This window comes from Miscanthus floridulus, chromosome 18, assembly GCF_019320115.1.
Source record: "Miscanthus floridulus cultivar M001 chromosome 18, ASM1932011v1, whole genome shotgun sequence".
In the NCBI taxonomy this organism is placed as follows: domain Eukaryota; kingdom Viridiplantae; phylum Streptophyta; class Magnoliopsida; order Poales; family Poaceae; genus Miscanthus; species Miscanthus floridulus.
This window is the reverse complement of record NC_089597.1, coordinates 77,975,559-78,001,088: the sequence shown is the minus strand read 5'-3', so window position 1 is coordinate 78,001,088 and position 25,530 is coordinate 77,975,559. Positions and strand designations below refer to the sequence as shown.

The following is a 25,530-nucleotide window of genomic DNA, read 5'->3' as shown; positions in this document are numbered from 1 at the left end:
GTTTGCTTCCACTTGTTCTTCAATTTGCTTGCAAGTTTAAGATTGTTCTTGGTATAGTAAGAATAGCAGGAAATTAGAACTGGTATAATTGTCGCTATGGTGCACTATTGACTGTTGCCCTAAATCTGAGTTTATCACCACTCACCGAAGGATCAGAGACAACCTTTGTCGTATCACTCGCCCTTGTTGGATGTTGAGATATGAATTAAAGAAACAGAAAACCTTTTTTCATCATAATATAAGAGTAAAGAAACACACAGAAAATATCAAATGCGTCTCGAGACCTCTTCATGCTCTTCTAACTACCCTACCCATTACTCGATGTGCCACTGGCGACGGCTACTACGAGTTTGATAGGGAACCACCACCGTCCTCTCTAATTGGCACCAGTGACGTTGATGCTGATGCGATCACCTCTATGTGCTTTCCAATGTTCCAATGCTCCTCGCCGACAACTGCCTGCTTGAGCTGAACCTCATCGACGATGGCGGCTTGGATGGGACAACCACGATTTCAAACACCCTCGAAGGCAGTGACTTTGAGCATGTATCGTCCACCCTAGCATACACATGCGGCGTCGGAGACGGAGTCCTCGACCCAATGTGAAGCCTTGGCGATGGTGATTTCGAGACAATGATGTTATCCCCAAATCCACTTGTCGAGCAGGAGCAGCTGTTTCTCAACGGCGACCGCGCCAGGATGTCCGCCAGGACCCTTGATGCCGTGGGCCGCTCAGGCGACACGCCGCATCGTCATAGCTGCGGCAGCGGCGGGGACATGGCCGCCTTGGCCAGCTGCGCAAGCTCGGGCTCCGGGTGCGCGCGGCACACGGGGCACGTTGAGTGCGCGTGTAGCCAGGCATCGATGCAGCCGCCGTGGAAGAAGTGCCTACACGCGGGCAGCACGCACACGATGTCACTGTCCTCCATCTCCTGTAGGCACACAACGCATGTTGGGGTTTAGTCCCACATCGTGTAGCGATGGTGGGGGAGCACAACATATAAGGCGGGAGAATCCTCACCTATCAAGCTAGTCTTTTGGGTTGGAAAGGCCCAAAGGCCTTATATGTTGTAGCTCCGGTGGACCTAGGACCTGGGACCTATGGAAGCGTAGGCTCGTGGTCACGAGCCAGACCGGCTGCAAGCCAGCTCCAAGATCGTAAACTCGGTGGTCACCACCGGTTCCAACAATTGGTATCAGAGCCCATGGTAAAAAGGCTAAACCCAATAAAAATCTTGAGCGTCATATATGGCGGGGGCACCCCGATATGTGACTAAGGGGGAGATTGTTGGGGTTTAGTCCCACATCATGTAGCGATGGTGGGTGAGCACAACATATAAGGCGGGAGAATCCTCACCTATCAGGCTAGTCTTTTGGGTTGGAAAGGCCCAAAGGCCTTATATGTTGTAGCTACGGTGGACCTGGGACCTGTGGGAGCGCAGGCTCGTGATAACGAGCCGGGCCAGCTGTAAGCTAGCTCTAAGATCATGAACTCGGTGGTCACCACCGGTTCCAACAACGCACTCCACCGCGCGGCTAGGCGTCCACCCCTTACTGCTGCTCCTCCCACCACCGTGTGGCCATGCCGACGCGGCCCGCGCCCGGTACGTGACACTACTACAAAAAGTATTTTTAGGGGCGGCTGGTAACCCTTTGTAGGGGCGGTTTGGCCAGCCACCCCTATCGAACCGTCTCTACAAATCATACATTTGTAGGGGCGGTTCCTAGCCCACCCCTACAAATCAATTTGTAGGGGCGGCTGGTGATTGAGCCGCCCCTACAAATCGATTTGTAGGGGCGGTTCGTATTACCAGTTGCCCCTACAAATCGATTTGTAGGGGCGGCTGTAGTGCCAGCCGCCTCTATAATACCTATTTATAGAGGCGGTTCAATCTAGAACCGCCCCTATAGTACATTTTCCCGCCAAAAAAATCAAATTTACAATTCAAATTTGACCAGAACTATTTGTTTCCGCGTATTCCATCCAACATTCGAGTTGCCGAACGTCACGCGACCAACGCTCCGAACCGCGTTCGCGTTGCCGAACGCCCCGTGACCAACGTTCTGAACCGCGTTCGCGTTACCGAACGCCCCGCGACCAACATTCCGAACGTGACTACAAGCACAATAGTATTATATAAACTACAATTACAAGTCCAATTCATAAGGATATATACAATCCATCATTAAATATACAAATTCCATACACAATGTTATCAAAGTCCTAGAGCTAGCCTTTCAGTCTCACAAAGGTGTTGGTACTAAGGATTTCTACCTAAGTCAGACTCTCGGTCATGGTAGGCGCCTTTGACCTATACAATCTGGTCCAATATGAAGTTGCAAAGGTCGCCGACGAGCTCTAAGAGTTGGCCATCCTTGTATGGGTCTTTTTTCATTTCTTTCCCTTCTCTCCACTATAAGAGAACAAGTTTCGGTTTAATATTTCATACCATGTACGAAGTTTTTATACTACTAATGAAGAGGTTCAAACTTACCCTTAAGGGGTGTCTCCTGTAGGCACTGGTGTTACTCATCATAGAACATATATAGTATCCACAATGTACACTCCCAGGCCTCTACTTGGGGTACTGTGTGTTTTGCATATAAAAATGTTAGGTAATGCTTTTGACAGCCATGTAACGGAGTACTGAAGAAGTAAGTTACACTTACCGCACATAGTGTTTTTATAGCCAGCTTTTCCTTCCTTGCTGGATCATGCCTTCCGTGATGATGAGCGACATAGAACCTAAATGCCCTGTTCAAATTATTTTAGCAAATACAACTTATTAGTATCCATAAGTGAACGTTGCAAGTATGTATACAAACATATAAGCTAATGAGGATTGTCGATATGTATACATCTTGAGAATCGATATGAAGTCTTTGTATGTCGCCGGGTCCTTATCTATTGAATCAAAGACCCATGCCATGCTCCTTCTAACATCGACGGCTATACAAATCCAGTGGTTGCTGCATGGATTTAATCATAGAACTAGATAAGCTCTTTTGCATCGAATAAAATATATCGAACAAAGCTTTAAGTATATAGTTGAACTTACTCGAAGTTGTATGGTAGCCATATACTAGAGTGTTGTTGTAGATTTTTGAAAGCCAGAGCAATGTATGCCGCAACCTTAAGGGACTCTTCCTTTAGTTTCGCCATACGGATGCGCTCTTTCTCCCGAAGAGTCTTTGCAGCAGCTAGCTCTTTGGCATCCAGTGTCCACCGTTTAGGGTAATTAAAATTTGTTTGGGCTATAGGTTGAGGGTCTACATACCCGGCTTTTAGACTTGGCATTTGTTTGACAATGTGCACTTGCATTCTACAAATCACGGCGTGGGTTAGTTACAACAAAAATCAAAGATTACATTCATATCATATCGGGAGGACAAGGACTTACAAGCACCACGTGTGAATTAGATTCATCTCCATTTCTCCCAGGTGAAAGCATGTGTGCATGTCATTGAAGTCAAAGACAATTTTCCCGGCTGGGCTTCCAAATGTGTCGGTGGGGAAGCATGCTTGTATGAGATCTATGCTCATTGGGAGAACACGCAAGTACCAATCATGGAACCTTCTCATTCCAAGTGGTAGGTGCTGGATGTCCCGGTTTGGTATTAAGGGCTTGTCTCTTTCATATGTTTTCGGGCAATCCTTTGACCATTTGATGTCATCAACATTTGGATACTGCTTTGCAATTTGGTGGAGTTTGCTAGTTACAGCCTCCTCTGAACCCTGTGATGGGACTTTTTTAACTTGGTTCTTAGGCTTGAACTGGTCATGGGAATACCACTTGGACATCGACGAGATGTCTTTGATCGGAACATAAACTAGCCTTATGTTGATTGGAATCTTCTTTCGGAGTTCCCATTCAGGCATGTCCTTGTCTTCTTGTGCATCACCTTCTTTAGGAGGCACTCGTTGTTCATGTATCGGCTGTGCTTGTTGAGAAGACTGTGGCATCTCATCATGCACTTGCTTGGTACGAGCTAGAGAAGGTTGTGGCATCTCATCAGGCACATGCTCGCTAGGAGGTGGGGAAGAATGTGGCATCTTAGGTATGTGGTGGTCATGAGACGGTGAAAATATCTCCCCAACCTCAACAACTCGCTTCAAATTTGAGAGAGGGGGAGGCGGCGAAGAAGCAGTCAATATAATGTCCCATTTGTGCCAGAGGATGAACTGCCCAATAACGTCTCCGAGTGACACCAGCCCCTTAGGAGTTGTGTAGTCTATCCTCCACTGCATGAACTTGGGCTTCACGATATGCACCTCGACCCTAGTGTAGTCCGGTGGTATCTTATTATTGTGGTGTAAGTCACCGGGAGGATGTGCCACACCCGTTGCCACCTCCATCATAGTGTTCTGTCGGACGCTGAGAAACACCAAGGTGCGACTAGTTGGTTCCCCTATGCGATCGACGGGGGTTGTGGCTGCAGTGGAACCTTGGCTGCTAGGAACTTTTAGAGGGCTGCCAACTAATGCCAGTTCTCCCGACGGCGTCACTAATATCCGTGGCTCCATAGACAGTCCTTGCTCCTCCAGTGCCTTTGCAACTAGAGCCTTCACTTGGAGCTTAAGACTAGTCTCTCGGTCTCGGCCATGTTTCTTGTAGATGTGCCTATCCTCTTCAAATCCTTGCTTCTAGGTCATCCTTTTCCCTAGCCCCCTGGAGCGGCCTATGTGCTCCTTATTTCCTGAGCCAAGGCTAAGCTCGTCCCTCTCTCTGGAAGGATTGAATGAGCCCTTCTCCTTGTCTTCAGCATATTTCAGTATCCTTGATACCACCTCTTGGGTCTCCAGCTTATCAAACTTAAGATTACTGCAGGATGATTCTGTACTCCTCGCATATATCTAGTTCCTTGAGCATACCTTCAAATTCATCACATCGATATTCCCAGCAGCTACGGCCTCTTCATCCATCTTCCTAAACTACTCTTCCTTGGCATAGTAGCCACCAGGGCCTAGATGATGGTGGTGTTTGTTCCTCTTCGCTAGCTCGGTGTTACGGGCACTGAGCTCCAATGCCTCCGGTTTAGTCTTTTGAGCCACAAGCTCCTCCCATTGACTAGGAGTTATTTTGCCGAACTCTTTGAAGGGAGTTAACCCCTTTTGGATATACTTCATGTTGAGCTCCGACCTCCAACATCGGAATGACTCTCCCATGATCCTGAAAGCATTTTTTACTAGTTCGTGCTTACCCTCTAAAAATCTAAAATTGATCCTCAGCTGCCTGTCCCATAGTTCATTCTTTTTGTTCTCTGGTACCTCTTTCTAGTTAGGGATTGCTGGGTTCAATTTATCTCTTACTTGGGCCCAGATCGCATTACGGAATCGTCCTCTTAATTCCTTTGGCTCAAGGACCTCCCCTGCTGGCCCGACCTCTATTATCACATAGCATGCCTTATCTGGATATAGATTTCCTTTTCTATCCCCTCGTTTTCTCTTAGGCTTGGTAGTCGTGGTTGTGTCTTTAGGTTGTGGAGCAGAGGCATCGTGATCCGTCTCTATGGTTGTTGCCTCTGCTCTCCTTTCCTCTACTCCATCTTGTCCAGCGAGATGTCGCGGACATCGACGTTGTCTTTTCCAAGTTTCAGGAGGGACCTGTATATATGACAGGTCAAAGTGTTAGTAGAGGTAACACAACCAAAGCTTTAGCAAAATTTACAAGCTAAGGCTTTTTCCCTACCTCCTCTTTCGGGTCAAAGTCCTTGTCCAAATCTTCCTCCGTTGGTCTCCTTCTGGCTTCACGTGGGAAAGGATCCTCGGGACTTACATATCCCTCTTCTGAGTCATCATCCTCATCATCCTCTTCTTCTTCGCCTTCAGTAGCCTCTCCTTCGGGGCCTTCCTCCTCATCATACTGCTCTTGAGTAAGCATCACTTCTAGATCCTTTTCTACCTTGTTATCGAACTGTTCCTGAGTAAGCTGGTCCTCTAGTGCTTGCTCCTCAAGGGTTGGCTGCTCATCAGGCTCGGGGCATCAGGCTACACTGTCTGGTGTCCGCGACATTATTTCATGCTTTGTTCTAATAGATGCAAGAAAGTGTGCTTTAGAAACATATAAAAAAGTCCTATAAAATAACAATATATCAAAAAAACTAGTAGTAGCAGTAGTAGAGGCCTTAGAAACATGTCAATCATCATTTAATCATGAACTTGGAGCATCAAGGCATCATAACAGAGAAGAGAGAAGAAGGTAATGTAGGGGCGGCTGGTAATGATGCCAAGTTTCTCACAAGTTCTTGATCATCAGCTCATATTCCATATAATGTATGGACTTAGACAATTTCATCATCATCACAACAAAGGAGATGAGAGGAGAGGGGAGAGTTGGCAAAATAGGTAGCAGCTGTTTACCAAACACAGAGGATAGGAAAGGTGGCCAAGAAAAGCATATGAAGCCATAAAAGCATTTGCTCAGTGAGTAGAATAGACAGAAGAGCAGAAGCTCACAGTAAGAGAGAAGTGCACAACAGCAGCCAGCAGGAGCCATAGAAGAGAGAAGGGAGTAGATAGTAGAGCACCAGCAACATTAGGCAAAATTCAGTTAAGACTAGTATCTAATATCCAGTGATAGAGCAACAGATAGAGTAGTAGTAGTAGTAGAATTCATTTAGGATTCAGTTTGGAGTAGTAGTAGAAATTGAAAACTCAGTTAGAATTTAGTTAGAATTCTTTGACATCACAGATCAGAACACTAAATCAAGTGTAAGCCAAGAAAATAGTAGTAGTATGAAAAGGAAACTGACAGTAACTTCACAAAAGCATATCTAGAGTTCTATTCCTCCAACAAACATGATCCTTAACATTCTAGAAAGATTATTAAGTTATCTAAAACTTCCTTATTATCATCTCAAGAGGATACAATAGATAACAAGACCAAACATCATGTACCAGCAAATCTATTCAGACTTGGACAGATCTTGACATTAACTTTAAACACTCATATCTAGAGTTCTAGACCAAGAAAAGGTGTGTTCTTTAACATTTTAAAAAGCTTAAGAAAAGCACTACAACTCTTTTATTTTCATCAAGAGGTGACTCATAGGTTATCTGCTAAACTAAAAGTTAACTAGAACTGAGCATTTGGACAACAGCAATTCAGTCAAAATAAATCATAGCCGGAGTTGTAGACCATGGTAAATTATGTACTTAACCATTTTGGAAAGCTTAGGAAAAGCACTAGAACTACATAGTGTACAACAAGAGCTAGTTTTGATGTTAACATGGTAGAAATACAAAAAATTGCAGAACTATATAGCACACGGTGAAAACCTGGCAGTGACATAAAAAAATCATATCTCCCAAAAATTGACAGCTCTATATGTATCTAGGACTAGAACAGCTAGGATTAATGAGCTAATGAGCTGTTGCAAATGGCAGGAAACGAGTACAAGCACTTAAGATGGAGAAAAGCAGCAAGACAAGCACTCAAGTAGGACAGCTAAAATAAATCAAATGCAGTTCTTAATAAACAAGTTTGTTCTTTAGCTTCATCCATGTGCCACATCTTCTACAAATGGGAAATAATACTATTAAGAATGTATAGAAACATCATTACAAAGTGCCTTAGGTCTCAATTAATAACCCAAGTTCTGATCACAGCTACTAATCAGTCCAAAGATACCAACAGGAAATAGTGCTAATTAGACAGGGAGGATGCACTGAGGGGTGTACTGATTATTAGCTAGCAAAAATTGCAGACAACAATCGTAAGTAAGGTGCGGCTGCCGCACCTAAGGGTGCTCCTCCTGTGCCTAAAAATCTAACATCATTGACCTAAGGCACTTTGCTCAGTGTGAATCAAAATGGGCATGAACATCATGTATAGTTCCCATTACTCTAGGCTCTTTGCTCAGCGTGTAAAAAAAGAAATAGCCATCATCATGTCCAAGATAAGCATTAACAGCTTCTACAATTGGAAGCCTGTTTCAATTTTGAGCAGCAAGCAGAGCCCATATTTGAAATATTGCATATATGTACAAGCATGCCCAGTTGTACAAGCAAACCAATTTGCAGTATTGCATATATGTCGACAATGCACATATAACTGCACTGGTGGATCGGAGTGCAGGAGCAGTGAGCAGCATTCAACGAGCAAAGCAGTGGTGGATCCAAACCTATCGTTTGTAGGGGGGCTATGGAGGAGCACGGACGCCGGTGGAGGAGCGCTGACGCTGGTGGAGGACCGCGGATGCAGGGCAGCACTGGCAGCTTGCCTGCCTGCCAGTGGAGGTGCACGCATGCCAAACCCTAACATGGATGGCAAAGAGCTCGGGGGAGGGAGCGAGGACGCCAGGGGGAGGAGCATGGACGGCTAAGAGCTCAGGCACCAGGGCGCTCGCCTGGGGAGGGAGCACCGGGGGCAGATCAAGATGGGGCGGCGGTGGCGTGTCGGCTAGCCGGGGAAGGGAGCAAGGATGGCAGGGGAGGGCACATGGATGGTAGAGAGCTCAGGCACCGGGGCGCTCGTAGGGTGAGGGAGCACCGCGGTCGCTCGCCGGGGGAGGGAGCACTAGGGGCAGATCGAGAAGGGGCGGCGGCGTTGGGAGAGGTCCGGGAGGGTGCAGCGGCGGCGTAGGGGCAGGGAGCCGGGTGTGGGCGGGCGCAGGCGCGGGGCAGCCTGACGGCGTCGGAGGATGAAGACAGTGCCCAGATAGACTGACTCCCGTGCGCCCTCTTATTTATACTTGAGACTATTTGTAGGGGCGGTTTCTGATCCAGCCGCCCCTACAAATAGTTTCTATTTTTTAAATTATAAATTCTATATTTTTATCATAAAAACACAAAGTAATATAAAAAAATTGTGTATATGCACAAATATAATATTTTATATTATTCTATATATGAATAAATATATATAAACAATTGTAGTCAAAACAATATAAAAAACAAAAAAACACAAATTAAAAATTTGAATTTTAAAACTTCGACTACAATTTTATGACATTAAATGAAATAAAATGAAAACGTTGTAAACATAAAAGTTGTATAACTCATCGACATGTACAACTTTTATTTTGGTCATCTTGTCATGTGACTTTGTTTGAACGATTCAAAATTTGAAATTCAAACAATTTCAACTTGAAACAATATTTTGAAAGAGTAAATGATTTTAGATGAAAAAACTCATGAATACCAAAGTTGTAGAACTCATCAATATGTACAACTTTTATTTTGATCATATTTTTATTTGACCAAATTTGAATAGTTGAAATTTTGAATATTAATAATTGGCAACTTCAAACAAGATTTGCAACTTCAAATAGAGTCATCTGGATGTTGCAAAGGGTAGTCTCACATACATGCATAAATGTAGTCTCACACACATACAAAAATATATAGTCTAACACACGTACATAAATATATAGTCTCACACGCATCCATAAATGAAGTATTACAAACACACATTTACATAAATAGTCCACGTTAAACAACTAGCTAGCCCGCTGTAACGACTTTCCCCTTGACACCTTTTTATTCCCATGGCAATATATCTTTGGGGAGGTTCTTTTCCACAATACTGATCTTCTTAGGAAAGTCTGTGAATAGCGGCATCTCATCGTAGTTATTGTAAGCTTCAACATCGTCCATGCCATCAACTCTAATAATGTGTTGTTTCCTGGAGGCAACCACGTGCTTTGTCTTCTTCTTTGGGGGGTTACTTTGTGGGTCAAACATATAGAAAACTTATGCGACATGTGAAGCGAGCACCCAAGGGTCATCTTGGTAGCCAAGATTCTTGAGGTCCACGACTCTTAATCCGATCTCGTTCAGTTGGTGTTGTTTGATCCAGCGGCATCGAAACAGGGCCACCGTTATATCCCTTCCATAGTCAAGTTCCCATATCTCTTCAATGATGCCAAAGTATTGGATCTTTCACCCTAATCCATCGAGAGCCTCTATTCGAATGCCGTTGTTTTGGTTCACATATTTACTATCCTTTGCATGGGTATAGTACGTATACCCATTGATGTCATAAGCATTCCAAGATGTCACTTGTCTCGATGGCCCCTCCGCCAACCTACTGATGGTAATAGAGTCTATAGTTTCTCCAGGCGGTATGTTTTGGTCCTTCAACCATGTAGTTAGTCGTTGCTTGTGTTGTTTCATGACCAATCATCCGAACGGCCATTTCTCTCCGCCATAATGATAGCCAAGTGTTCATCAATATATGGTTGCATCAGTTGTGTACTCTGCAAGACACTGTAATGCGCCCGACTCACCTCTTTGTAATCATGGTCGATGAACACTTTTCTACCACTGGTGCCCTTCCCAGCCAGCCTACCCTTGTGACGAGAATCGGGTTTACCAATCCCTTTCTGTACTTTTAGGTACTCTTGACAGCACTCGACGACTTCTTCAGTACTGTAACCCTCTATCATGGAGCCCTCTGGGTATGCTCGATTATGCATGTATCGACTTAGAACTAACATGAACCGCTCATAGGACCACATTTCATGCAAGTAGCAAGGGCCAAGCGCCGTATTTGATGAACCATGTGAATCATGAGATGTGGCATTATATAAAAAAAGCAGGAGGTAAACACATCTCCAGTTGGTTTTGTGTCTCCACCACAAATTCATGTAGGTCACTTAGCTCTTCCTTGCCAATCGTCTTCTATGAGATCTACGAAAAGAAGTAGCACATGCGGGTCATGGCCATTTTCAAGAACTCTGGCTTTATAGCCCTGATTGCAATTGGTAGAAACACTGTCAGCATCACATGGCAATCATGAGCCTTGCAGTGTGTTATGGACAAGTCCTTCACTGACACTAGCTTCTTCACATTTGCTGAAAACCCAGTCAGGACTTTGACCCCCCTCAGGAAAGTGCATATAGCTCTCTTCTCGTCTAGTGTTAGGTTGAAGCACGCCGCGGGCAGAATGTATTTTCCATTAGCCTTAGGTACCGAGTGAAGCTGTTGCATCACATTTAGCTGCACCATATCTTTCCATTCTTTCAGACCATCCTTTGACTTGCTTGTGTCCATCAAGGTAGCAATGAGACTCTCAAAAATATTCTTCTACATGTGCATAGCATCAATGGCATGGGGGACCTCCAAGTCTGGCCAATAAGGCAGATACTAAAAGAAAGTCGATTGTTTTTTGAAAGGTACGCCTTCGATAGGAGGTGTGCTTCTATTTCTGTTCGTCCCATCCGGATTCTTCTTTCCATAGATGACGCATATGTTTTTCACCATTCTGTACACGTGTTCTCCGTTATGACGTCTCTCCGGAGGGGTTCAATCTCCGGGGCGTTGTCATAAAATCTAAAGAACAATTTGCTGTGGTACTTGTGACTTGTCTTTAAGAAGCGTCGGTTCCTTAGGTAAACTATCTTCTTGAATGCATCCAGGTACACCCATGTAGTACCATCCAAGCAAATCAAGCATCCTGTCTTCTCTTTGATCTGTCCAGACAAAGCAAACAGCGCAGGGTAATCATTGGTAGTAACAAATATTATTACTCTACATATGAAGTCCTTCTTTCAGAATACATCGTACATCTGCTCCCCATGCCTCCATAGCCTCTCTATTTCTTACATCAAAGGCTCGAGGAACACGTCTATATCAATGCCTGGTTGTTTAGGGCTAGAAATACGAATAGTGAGAAGAAGGTACTTTCTCTTCTGACACAACCATGTTGGGATGTTGTACATGGTCAAGATCACTGGCTATGTGCTGTGGTCGCTCATCCTCTTATTGAAGGGATTCATTTCATCGGTGCTCAAGCCAAACCGTACATTCCTTGAGTCATCGCTGAATTCTTTGTGCTTCTCATCAAACCTTTGCCACTGACTACAATCAGCTGGGTATGCAATCTTATCATCATCCACCTTGCGCTCATCATCCCACCATGTCATGAGTGCGACTTCTTTAGGGTTCAGGAAGATACGTCTCAAGCGGTCGGTCACTAGCAGGTACCACGTTACCAAGGCAAGAATTCTTCTCTGCTTTGCATCGTTGCCTAATGGAGTGTCCTCTGGAGGCTGAGATTCTTGTACCACCTTTTTTGTACCCTTCTTATTCCTCTTTTTCCCCGTGGAGGCTTCATCCCCACCGTAAAGGTCATTGTTCTTCTACCGGCTGGCCCCACATCGGGGACATTTATCTAGTGACTTGAACGTTTCGCCACGAAAAAGTATACAATGGTTGGGGCATGCATGGATTTTTTTCAACCCCATTGTCAATGGACTTATAACCTTCTTTGCTTGGTATGTGTTGGTGGGAACTGAGTTTGGTTGTGGCAGCACCCATGACAGGAGATGCAATAGATCATTGAAACTACAGTCCGACCAGCCGTACTTAGCCTTCAGGATGAGTAGCTTCAGCACAAAACATAGCAATGTCCAATGTGACGGACAACCCTTTTCAACACCATACACAGTCTCCATTGATGCTTTTGTCACCCTTTCCAAATTTTCTAGACCTTTCGGACTATTTAGTAAAATCTCTGGTCCAAGGGCTCAAATCATGTCCTCCAAATCATCTTCATCTCCGACACGTGCTCCACTATCATTATTGGCACCACCTTCGTCGTTACCATCCCAACCACCAGCATCACCACCTTGTTCATTGCCAAACTCGAAATCCATTCGTGCATCAAGCTCTGCTGAATATTAGGACGGAGATTCTATGGTTTCGTCGTCGTATTCCTCCTCATCCTCGTCGTTAACAATAACCATTTCACCATAATGAATCCATACTGTGTAGTCCTCAACAAATCCTCGCATAATCAAATGTGATCGGATGATAGTCACATATGTCCATGCCATACGGTTCTTGCAATCTTTACATAGGCAAATAATTGTATCCTTATTCTCTTTCAATGTCGTTGCATGCTTCTTTGCGGCTTCAATAAATTTATCCACCTCTTCACGGAAATCTGCCTTGAACCTTAACGTATCATATATCCAAGAGTTCATGTACTCCATCTTTTACAACAGCAACAAAACAAACATTAAAGGACTACTTATTCAGATATATATAAAAATGAAACAAATTAATAATTACTTGAGAATAATTATATACAGTTCAGATATATATGAATATAAATCTAATATAATTACATGAAGCATACAAACACACCATGGTAAAGGAAAATTAATTAATGGCCTATTTATCCATAAATAATTAAAATACATATTTATTGATTACAATAAATAATTTCAAAGACAACAATTAGCAACAATTATACTTTACCCAATATCTTTCATACAAACCCTAGTCCAATTTCATCAAACATAAATTTACAAAAACAAAATTAATAAAAAAACCAAACCCTAGATCTAGATCTACGTGCACATGAAACATCCATAAAACTAACTAATTGTTTACTAAAATCAAGAAATATGGACCAAATAAGGGTATGATCTTGTTCCCCTCTCTAATTTATCCTATTACATTTAAAACTTGGGTCTAATTTGCTTCATAAATAGCTCAAGCACCATAGAAGAGAAAAACAAAACTCTAATTACTCACTAACCAACCATTAAAACTTCAAAAAAAAGTATGGAATAACATTTTTTTACCTTCTATAACCTCTTCACCAAAGGATTTGAGACCAAAACATTCCCCCTTAGTAGAGCAATTTTTGGGAGGTGCCCAAGGCCTCCTCACCTTTCTTTCACGGGTTGGAGTGAGTGACTCGAGTAGGAAGAAAATGCTGCATCTGTTTTATATGGGGGGCATTTGTTGGGGCGGCTGGTGATTCAGCCGTCCCTACAAATCGAAGTTATAAATACGGGGCCATTTGTAGGGGTGGCTCAATCACCAGCCGCCCCTACAAATACCATTTCCAAGGGCGGCTGGTGATTGAGCCGTCCCTACAAATCAGACTCCATTTGTAGGGCGGCTCGTAACAACAGTCGTCCCTGCTGTTCTATTTATAGGGGCGGCTGGTGTCTGGGCACCCGAGCACGTCGGCGGCTCCATCACCAGTCGCCCCTACAAAAAAAAAATCAAACTATTGCTAAAAATCGTTTTTTACGTAGTGTAAACGTGGGCAGCTCGGCGATATCGTCCACGCTAAGCCCGAGCCTCATCTCGAACGCCTCGGCCTCGGCGTGGCCGCCTGCCTGGAGCCGGCGCCACTCGGCCAGGACCGACTGGCCATGGTGGAAGTCCATGTAGAGTATCACGACGGCGAGGACCGCGATGATGATGTACAGCAGCGTGAAGTTGGAGCTGGAGGTGCCGGGTTCCGTCGGGGCATCGCCCAAAGGGTTGGGCGGCGGCGAGACGGTCGTGGACATGGCTGCTGCTGCTCCAACGAGAACGTCCGATTCCGATGACCTGGTCTAGAGATGATTTCAGCGAGGGACATGTCGCTGGGAACCGATCAAATCATTGAGCTGTGGTTGACGTGAGGTTTAGACACGGAGGCATGAAAGAGGATGTGTGCGCCGCATGGATGCCAAGTGCATGATAGATTTGCAGTTGGGTCGCTAGCTGGACTCGGCCTGGGTTAAGAAGACATGACGTTGCGTGCTAAATATCATATGATGACCTTGTAAACAGCATGTCGCTAGTGTTCGATTGTTCATAGAGACTAACTGGATAATTATGTTGAGTTGTTGCTGACTTGCTGGTGTTTTTTTGTCCTCTGTGTGTAGTTTAGTCGTCGAACTGCGGGCTTCACATCGATCGATCGATCATTCAGTGACAGTGATGATCTGGTGCAAGCATGATTGTTGATCCTAGAATAGTGAATAGTTCAGTTGAATTTGCTAGTAGACACTTGGATAGGGTCGAAGTCAACTTCATAGTGGTTAAGGCAACTGATGCATGGATTCTTTAACGGAAAATCGAACATACAAACATGAGTACGTTTTGGGCTCTTCACACGCGATCTTTAATTCTTTAGCCCCGTCGGTAACCATCTCTTTCAAAGGGATTGGCTCAATTTCAGGTGCCTGAATTTAGTTTTCTTTCAGGCGACAGTTATTGTATATATTTTTATACTAAAATTGTAGTTTTAGTTCGTTACAATTTCTATAGACAAAACCACAAATCTAATAAAATCTAATATGTGTTGGCACAGAGACAATTTAACAATTTATAATTATTTTTTTATAGTGAGACAAGGACAAAAAAAATAATATATTATGATACAAAGACAAATAACAAATTATAAAAGTGAAAATTTACTTGTAATATAATTGGTAGTAAAAGAGTGTTGCCTGAAATCATCTTAAAATTTAGGCACCTGAAATCATTTTAAAATTCAGGCACCCAAAATATAGGAAAAGTGTTTTTTAAATCTACTCTCTAATAAACTCTCGTTTGAAGAATTATTATAAAAAAATCTTTATATTTCTCCACCCTCCAAAAACATCTCTATACCTTGTTCAGCACTTTAAAGAGTCAGTTCTGTTATCTTTCTTTTGTGAGCTAGAAAACAAGAATAAAAGATGGAAACATTTGGAGATCCAATTGAAGATCCCTATTGGTGAGGATTTTGTTTATCAAATTCTCTAATTCAATTAATAAAGATGGATACAAAGAGTGTTCTCGAGTTGCCCCCGCTGATGTCGCCTGTGTTTTTGTTGTCCGACAGACCTTGCCTCCCATTTGATGATGTTTTGTTTTACCCTCCTGGCATGTGGGTCCCACACGCCATTGTCTATTCATACCACAATTACAGTTAGCTTGTGCTGAAATTATTGCTACTTTACACCGAAAGTGTCAGTGTTTCGGATCTGCGCGTCTGGTCTAGATGGTGTGCTCAGAGGATACAAGGATTTATACTGGTGTTGGCACAAAATCGTGTCGATGTGCCTGGCACACAGCAAGCCGAAGGATCTACTCGATGGAGCAAGGCTGGAGATCTGCTTGGCTTCAACGCAGGGCTAGTCGATCCTGTGAATTTCTCCCGAGGCATGCCAGTTAATTTGACCTGCAATTGACAAGGAGATAAAGTTTATCAGTAATTTAAGGTGGAACATGCTGGTTTTGCCCAGACAGTTTCAAGTGTGCCGCTTCGGGAGCAGCCAGACGGGAAAATCGACTAAACGGCCGATACGCGCGGAAATTGGCTGTTACGTACTGTAAAGCTTGTGGATCGCGATTGATTTTATGTTGACAAGTACAAAGCACACAGATGTAAGTAAAATCATCAGCTAGGTGAGTATTACCAGTGTAAAGCATTGAGCCGATGAATCTATCGAGAAAGGATATAGCATGCGACCAAATCGACTATTTAGTATAAATAGATCTATAAACGCTCTGAATCTAATCTGTTACCATCAATAGTGAGGTTTAACCAGATCGATGGCAGCTATGATGATAATAACAAACTAAAACCAAATAATATGTAAAACCATCTATGCATTGATAGGCTTTCCGAAAAATACGCTATAAGTGTGAAAGCTCAAGCAAATCGGCTAAAATAGCCAATTCAGGTGGAAAAGGAACTATAGCGTATGAACAATTGACTATTTAATATGGACAAACCTATGAACTCATCAGACTTTACCTGTTATCTCTAATAGTGGGGTTCGACCGGATCGATGGCAGCCCTGATAAAGACAACAAATTAAACCTTCAAAGTAAACAAATCTATTCACATTTAACAGAATCATGGAAACACACTGTAGACGTTAAAGTGCGGGCGATCGGCTATTTAGCCGATGCAGGCATGGCAAACAGTCAAGGTCACGCCTGATCGAAAATAAATCTACCAACTAGCATCCTCCGATTTAAAGTGCCATCAGTGAAGATAGACCGGATCGTTACAACCATAATAACGAACTATAGACCAGATTTAACTAGCCAGTAAACCTCCTCAAGATCAGACATGCCTTAACCGCGTACTATGCATGATCAAGATCGAAGTGGAACAACCGATGAAGCATAACCCGTCGTTCAAAGTAAGAAACATTGTATTGTAACAAAGCAAACGACGGACTAAGAGGATATGAGGCCGATCTAGGTCGATCTCGACCGGGCAGGTTGATGTTGCTGAAAACTAATAACAACAAGAACATCAGCAAGATCGGTAACTTAATGAATCTACCCGAAGGATGTCACTCTTATACAGAGCTGATAACTTGACCTTGATTTAATTCGAACCATGGAGGTCGAACTTAACTGATGCAGCCGTACTTGAACTAGATAAGGATCGATAACTAGCTTATACTAGAGTTCGCAGTGGAGGTCAAACTTAACCGATGCAGCCTTACAAACGGAAGTGTAAGCCATGACGGTACTTACAGACAAGCCAGAGGTCGACCAGACCGATGCAGCCCTACTTGTTGAAGAACTCGTCGAGATCTACACTACTACTCCTAAGGGATAGCATAAAGCTAAAAAAAGTAATTTGTATTGATTGGATGATGCTTGATACAATAGCCAGGGTTTTATATTTATATCCTGAGTTGATAAGAGTTCTAAACGAACACGACTAGATAACAAAAAGAAATATCAAGATACATAGACTCTAATTTCCCTTATACAGAATTCTTGCTGATGAAGCTTCTTTGTTCGATACGTGTCCTTGTTTCTTTCATCCTGATATGCACCTGGACGTCATGTCTCTCTCAAATTTATTAAATAATATTTCCTGGCTGGCTCATAAATATCCCTTAATTAGGAAACTTTCTTGCCTTTGATATCATCGGCCGATCTCTTCCTTTTCAGGATAAGCTTACCAAATTTTTGTGTAAACAACTGGTTCGGATAGAATGTCCCTATGTCCAGTCTACTATAGCTCGTGTTACCGGCACTAGTTTGTAGTAGGGGTTACAAATGGGCGAGAGAGGGAGCGGATCCCAGGTCTCTGGTGGAAGGATTGAAGAGTGCTGAGAATTTGTTCAGCTGTCTCCCCCCATCGTGGGACGTCCTGCTTTTTCTTTTATAGGTGAAGGGGAAAGTGCAGGTGAAAGGTCCTTGTTTGGTTTTGGTAATTGAGTGACAACTTAGGTGGACTAATTGTGTTTATGTGAGATACACAGGTGATTAGTCCACAGGTACATGTGTGTGAGCAACATATGCCATGAAGGTGAAAATGGCTTGGAGATGTTGCAAAGCTCACACATGTGATGATGAAGGAGCTTAAATGCACATGAGACATGACATTGAGTCATGTGATCAAGGTGGAGAAGATCAAGACAAGACTTGGCTTGATGGACCGGTTGCAAGCGTGAAGGGCAAGTCGAAGGCTTTGGAGTGATGGACCGCGTGGCGGTGAAGCTTGAGCAAGACTTGGCGCCGATGGACGATGGCAACGGTGAAGAGCAAGTAAAGTCAAGATCGATGAACCAATATGATCATGTGATGATATGAAGTGGATCATATCATTGTTGATCGTGTTGGTGCATGTGTTGCATCGACATTGGAGGAGATGGAATGGAATGTGCAAGGCAAAGGTATAACCTAGGGCATTTCATTTCACCGGTCATAGGTGTGTAGAGAAATTTATGACCGGGTTTAGGATAGATGACCGTACTATCAAGAGGGGCAAACTTGTTTGCATATCGGTCATCTAGTGCCACTCGAGTGATCTAACTTTGCATTGTCGCTAGGATCGAGTGGCGTGGCAAGTTGAGTGGCTAACATCCTTTGGGAAATGATTGTGAAAATGCTAACACACATACACATGGTGGTGTACACTTGGTGGTGTTGGCACATTTACAAAGGAGGTGGTGTTTGCAAGGGTGAGATGGGTTTGGGTCCGGGAAAATTCGGCGCTTTCGGGAAAATGAAATGTCTATTTTCTATTACGCTGGATGCAAAATTCTTGTGGTTAGCACACTTGAGCAAGGGTGAAGAGAATGGAGGAGATGCCAGCGTCGGTCAAGTGACCAGACGCTGGATCCAATAGCACCGGACGCTGCCTGCCTGCGTCTGGTCACGCTGATGTGGAGTGTAGCAGTAGCTGGAGAGTGACCAGACGCTGGCTACGTCCGATCAAGTGTGACCGGACGCGTCCAGTCAAGGTCGGTACCTTACTAGAAACGACCGGACGCTGAGGGACCAGCGTCCAGTCAGTTGAGAGCTGCTGTGTCCGGTCAAGTCAAGTGACCGTTGGAACCGGGACACATGGCCATCTGTGGGCGATCGGACGCTGAGGTCCAGCGTCCGGTCAACACGACCGGAGCGTCCGATCAGCCCGACCGTTGCCCAATGAAGGGGTAACGGCTAGTTTAGCCCTTGGGGCTATAAATAGAAGTGGCCTTCGGCCATGGCTGGTGGGGAGCACCTCAAGGGACTTAGTGTCTATGCTTATGAGTGCTTGGGAGCCCTCCATCACACATATACTTGATAGTGATCATTCGATTGTGTGAGTGAGCGATTCTAGTGCGATTGCATCGTGAGGTTGCATCGAGTGGCACTAGGTGATCAAGTTGCAAGCCGGTGGTGCTTGTTACTCTTGGAGGTTGCCACCTCCTAGATGGCTTGGTGGTGGTCTCCGTCGAAGCGTGCAAGAAGCTTGTGCGGCGCTCCGGAGAAGTGCTTGTGAGGGGCATTGTGCTCGCCCCGCGGGAGCCGCGAAGAGCAACTCTAGTAAAGCGTGTCATTGAGCTACCCTCACTCAAGGGGTAGGTTCTTGCGGCGCCCGACGTGCGGGCTTAGCGGGTGATGCTAATTAGCCGCCGAACCACCAAGTGAGCGGTCGACACAACGGGGACTAGCGTGTTGGCAAACACGTGAACCTTGGGAGAAAAATCATCATGTCAACCTTGTTCTTCCCATTGGTTTGCATCCCCATTACATAAGCTTGCCATTACTTTTATACATATTAAGCTTGTGTAGTTGCTCTTGTAATTAGATAGCTTGTGTAGCTTGCTAATTACCTTCTTGCTTGTGTAGCATAGAAGTAGCTCCCTTGCGTGGCTAATTTGGTTTTAGTAACCTTGTTAGTCACATTGCTTAGTTTGTGTAGCTAAGTATTTGCGCTCTCTAATTAGGCATTGGTTGCCTTGTTATTGAGCATTGCTAGTGAGCATCGTTAGCTTTGTGCTTTTGCTTACTAGCATGTGTAGGAGCTCCCTTATTGCTTAAAGTACTAGTGGCATAGGTTTGTGTAACCTTACTCCTAGAAATTGTTTAGGAGAGCTCTAACTAGCCCGGCACCTTTGTTGCATAATTGTTATCTTTGCAAGGTGCTAGTGAACATATATAGTGGGGTATAGTCTTGGCTAGACCGATAGTTTTAATTCCGCACTTGTATCGGTTAGCCGACGCGATTAAGTTTTAGAAAAGACTATTCACCCCTCCTCTAGTCGCTATCTCGACCCTTCAGCGGGTTACAGGGAGAGAGAAAGAGAGGAAAGGGGAAAAGCGAGGGAGAAGAAGGCCTCTAGGGCCATCGCGTCCTTCTTTTTCTTCATGTGGGTCCCACCGACGCTGTATATGGTGACGGGGACGGCTCCACGTCGGGCGATGCGAACCCCCGGGTGGGCATTTAATACAACTTTCTCCAATTATTTTCTTCGAGTTTTTGCCATGCTCCTCCAATTATTATTTCTCCAGTTATTTTCTATAATTAAATGTCTCCACATTTAATATCTCCATGTTTAAGATATTCTATAATGTAATATCCAACCAGTTTATCGGACTGTTCGGCACTCACTTCACCGCCGACCAGTTGGTTAGGCTGCTCGGTGCTCGATTGTTCGTCAACCAACTATTCGGATTGTCTATCGCTTCATCGTTAGATATGCTTAGGGAGAACCAGATGGGAATTTCCCATCATCATCACCATCTACGGCAACGACTTGGCTCCGTGAGATGGCGATCTCAACTCAAGGCTCTGAGGCGCATCACTCTTCATAAGAGTTCTCCATAGGTCTAACGCTGCGCTTCATTGGCACCAATCAAGGAGACGGCTACATGCGGCAAGGCAGTAGCATGCAAGTCAACTTAAAGAATTCGGCTGCATCACCCAACATTGACTCCTCATCATCCTTCAGCGGTGCTTGTCAGCCCTCATTGACGGCTCGCGTGGTCCTCGCTGTCGACTCGACATTATGAGGCAACTCACGGCGACACATTGTGATTTTCACTAAGATCAACGTCAACAAGCAAAGGACGACATATTATCTACAATACCATGCAAGATAAGTAAACAAACCATCATGGTGCTTTGACTACATCTACATACAGCCTCTAGCATGCATGCAAAAAATAAATTCCCTTGCTACCGATCTACACTCACGAGACGTGACTCCAATATCATCAATATTCTAGCATATATATAACTTTGTCTACCCTAATAACTGTCAACAGCATTGGCGGCCCTGTGCTTTCTCCATTTGTTTTCATAATTTTTCTCAAATTACTTATTTCTCCATGCTAAACATCTTTAAGATGACGTATACTATCGCCATTCAAATCGGATAGAGCCCTCGCCTCGGTCGGACATGCTCAAGGGCTTCGCCTCCCCACACGAATTGACTCCACTAGACTCCGATTACGCCCATTTGCCTATGACTCTGCGTAGCCGCCGAGCTGCTCGACCGCCATGCCGCTCGAGCCATCGTGCCACCGAGTGGCTAGGCCGCTCGAGCCACCGTGCCACCGAGCCACAATGCTGTCGAGCCGCTCAAGCTGCCGAGCCACCGTGCCACTTGAGCCACCATGCCACCGAGCCACTGGGCCGCTCGAGCTACCGAGCCTCTCAAGCTACCGAGCTGCCAAACTGTCATGCCACTGAGCCGCCAAGCGAGCTACTAAGCGAGCCGCCTAAGTCGTAAGCACTCTCCATGTTCTCCAATTTCTCCATGTTCTCCAATCTCTCCATGTTCTCTAAATTTCTCTATGTTCTCCAAATTTCGCCATGGTATAGCGCTAAGCACTCTCCATGTTCTCCAATTTCGCCACGGTATAGTCCTAAGCACTCTCCATGTTCTCCAATTTCACCATGGTATAGTGCTAAGCACTCCAAAATTTGCCACGATCAATTGCTAAGTACTCTCTCTATTTTTAAGTGCTCATCACTCTCTAAATTTTACTCCTATGTCTAGTGCTAAGCATAGGGATTTCGTCCTTTATACAAATATGAAAAAACTTCAAATAAACTGCTCTGTAGGATATAAAATTCACCGATACATTGCTCCTGATAAACTCTGCTCTATTTTCTTCATCACTGAGTTCATATATTTTATTTTTAAATCATGTACTACCTGTCCTATATATTTGTATTGTAGGATCATCGTCTGGGTGGTCGCACCATCTGGCCTTTGGATTTCTCCGCTGATCAACTAGTCAGACCGCTAGGTTCATGGACTTCGTCGCCGACCAGTTGGTCAGACTGTTCGGCATTTACTTCTACTCGGTGCTCACTTCATCACCAACCAGTTAGTTAGGTTGCTCGGTGCTTGAGTCTTCGCCAACCAATTGGTCAGATTGTCCATCGCTTCATCATCGGCCACGCTGGAGGCTCGCTAGCTAAGCTGGGGACTCCCCAATGTTTGGATTATTCGTGCAAGCGTCGCTAGCTAAGCTGGGGACTCCCCGGTGTTCGGATTCTTTGTGCAAGCATCTCCAGCTAAGCTGGGGACTCCTTAGCGTTCATCGGCATTTGGATTCTTCGTGCAAGCGTCGCCAGCTAAGCTAGGGACTCCTTAGCGTTCAGCGGTGTTCGGATTCATCGTGCAAGAGTCGCCAGAATAAGCTGGGGACTCTCTTGGCGGTCGGATCTCGTTACGTCTCATTGGTGTGCTATCAAGTTGCTCCATGCTATTCAGATCAGGGTGCTGATCTTAGGCAGCACATCTAGGGTCTTAATACGCACATGACAGATGATGTTAGCAAGCTTTCAGACATATTTTCTTTGACCCTGCTACAAGATTCATTCTTCATCTTGATAGCAGGCTCAGGGACTAAGTGGCTACACTTCACCTGACGGTGAATGTAGTGCTTATTTCATGATTTACCCTCCTTATTGACTAAGTCACAGATGATAATCATCTAACCTCGCAAACGGAGTCTAAGTGGCTACACTTCATCTGAGGTGAATAATTTTTAAAATTATTATTGAGCCCCTTATATCCTTTTGGCAAGCCTTACTTGGCTAAGTCAGAGGTCTCCTAACCAGTTAATCTGATCGGCTTTGACTTCCACCACTCGGATCACTAGTTAAACTGGTCATCTTTGACTTCCATCGCTCGGATCACCAGTTAAACTGGTTGGCTTCACATCAAACTGCTTGGACTTGTTCAAGACTGCGTTGCTCAAAGGATACAAGGTGCTTGGGGACTAGCTATGGAGGATATATCCCCCAGTACCCATAAGGCAAGACATGGGCCGCACCATCAAAGGTGGCCCAGCCCATACGATCAATGCGTGCACCGCAAGGCTATAAGAAGATGTGATTTATTATATAATACCAAATAGGATATTTTTCTTGTAACCCTACCCCTCCAGAGTATATAAGGTAAGGCAGGGGTCCCCTAGACGGGATATTGAATCTAATACACAATCAACACATAATAATAGAGCACATGATATAGGGTTTTACGTCATGCTGATGACCTAAACCTGTGTAAAACTTATGTCTTGTGTCTCTGTCACCATCCGATTCCAATTACGTGTACCTCTATCGATTCATCTACTACCGTGGGCAAACCCCTTGGTAGACTACCGACCATATTTTGTCAACACTGTTTCCCTCCTAGTATCAGAAGTTTGACCTCGGGGTCATACCCTTAGACCTATAGTGGTTGGAAGCGGTTTGGGTCCCCGTTGGGCGAAACGGAGCCCGCGCCCTCGAAGTCAGGCGGGACAGAGCCCGTGCCCTCAGGGTCAGGCAAGATGGCTCCCATACCCTCGGCATCGGGCGACATGGGGCCCATGCCCGAGGGGTCGGACGAGATGGAGCTTGTGCTGTCAGGGTCGGGCAACACAAGGCCCATGGCCGAGGACTCGGGTGAGACGTAGCCTGTGCCCTTAGAGTCAGGCGAGACGGCTCCCGTACCCTCGGGGTCAGGCAACACGGGGCCCATGCCCAAGGTGTCTGGTGAGGTGGAAACCATCCCTTTGGGGTTGGTTGAGACTAAAATACATCCTCGATTATCTAGGTGAGTTTGTCGCCCATGGACCTCAGATCCCTTCATTGGGTATCCCTAATACTAATACCCGATAGTAGCCCCTGAGCCTATAGAGGAGTAGGATATTCCTTCGTAGGTTTTTTTGAATGTAGGGACTTTGAGGGCTTCAATCTTTTGCTACTCATGGAATGCCTTGGTGGGTTGTGATTCCCTTATGTCGTGATTGGACTCCTTGGGAACATGTAGCTGTGGGATTTGGGGGGCCGAAAAAGATTTCTCTTGATTCTGATCCCTCCCTAGGATCCAATCAATCCGCCATCATCATCCGACTACGTATTCGGTCTCCTTACGAGTCAAACTTCCCTCGAGCCCCCGAGCGTAGCAGGGGTCTGGTCAAGGGGTCAGCTCATTTTTTATTGTCCTCCCTCAAGCATTTTTTTTAATAAAATGGAGGGGCTGAGCCATGCTATGTTTTCCTCAATGGACGAATCATGGTGCTTGGTGAGCTGTTAACAAGCTAGTTTGAGTGGGGCCCTAGCTTTTCATTCATGGGGGTCCAGCATGGGTTAGCTGGTGACCGACTCTAGATTATTGGTTGCCAATCCATATAGTTCTTGGGTCCGTTCAACCAGTCCCAAGGGCTCGTTGCCTTTCTTTGAGGAAAAACCATGGACTAGGAACCGACTAGGACTCAAACATGGGCTAGGATGCCTATAGTGCTCATGCGCTAGCGGGCCCATCCCTTTCCACCCCTCACTCTAAAGGTGCCCCGGAGCGGTGGTGAACCCGTCGGTGGGCCAACCTTCGAACTCCTAGGCCTGAATAGGCTATGGGAGCATTTTTAGCTCTGTATCCCTACTTACCTGTGGCAGTTCTTAGCCCATCGAATGGGGCGAATGGTCATCCAGCGCGTCCTTTGAGGGAGCTGCCATAGGTGGCATGCACACGTTGCTTGGAGAGGTAATGTGACGAGGCATGGCGGGCTCATTCGAGGGAGCGGCTAGAGGTGGCATGCACATGTTTCTCGAAGAGGCTATGTGACATGGCATGGAAGGCACGTAGATCTAGGCAGATGGTTCACCTCTCGCTCCACCTTCCCTTACAAATAGTGGCCTTTCCCTTCACCTTTTGACACACCTAACCACAGCCTTGCCCTCTCTGCTTCTTCGCCATCGGCATTCGGATCTATTGCCTTCGCTCTTCCTCCACCAGTGTAGCTCTTGTTCTTCCGCCCTTACCTCCCATGGAGATGTGGTATCACTCTGACATCACCCACATGCGCATGGAGGGCCTTGTCAAGCATGGACTTCTCCGTAGGAGGACCGACGCGGTGGAGTGGCTCATGCCCGGACATGAGTATGCGCCGATGCCACCCAATGGCTATGTCATGTCCTTCGTGCCCTTCCACGAGTGTGAACTCATGATTTCTGCCCCTCCGTTCTTCTGATGACTGCTGCACCACTAGCAGATTGAGCTGCAACATCTAAACCCCAATGAGATCCAGCACATCACGGCCTTAATCGTGTCGTGTGA

The 25,530-nt window shown here is 45.2% G+C and overlaps 1 pseudogene; it reads right to left on the bottom strand.

Moving 5' to 3' along the window:
• Positions 1-282: 282 nt before the first annotated feature.
• On the bottom strand, positions 283-14,397 carry LOC136519874 (E3 ubiquitin-protein ligase ATL41-like; annotated as a pseudogene).
• Between the last annotated feature and the right edge of the window lie 11,133 nt (positions 14,398-25,530).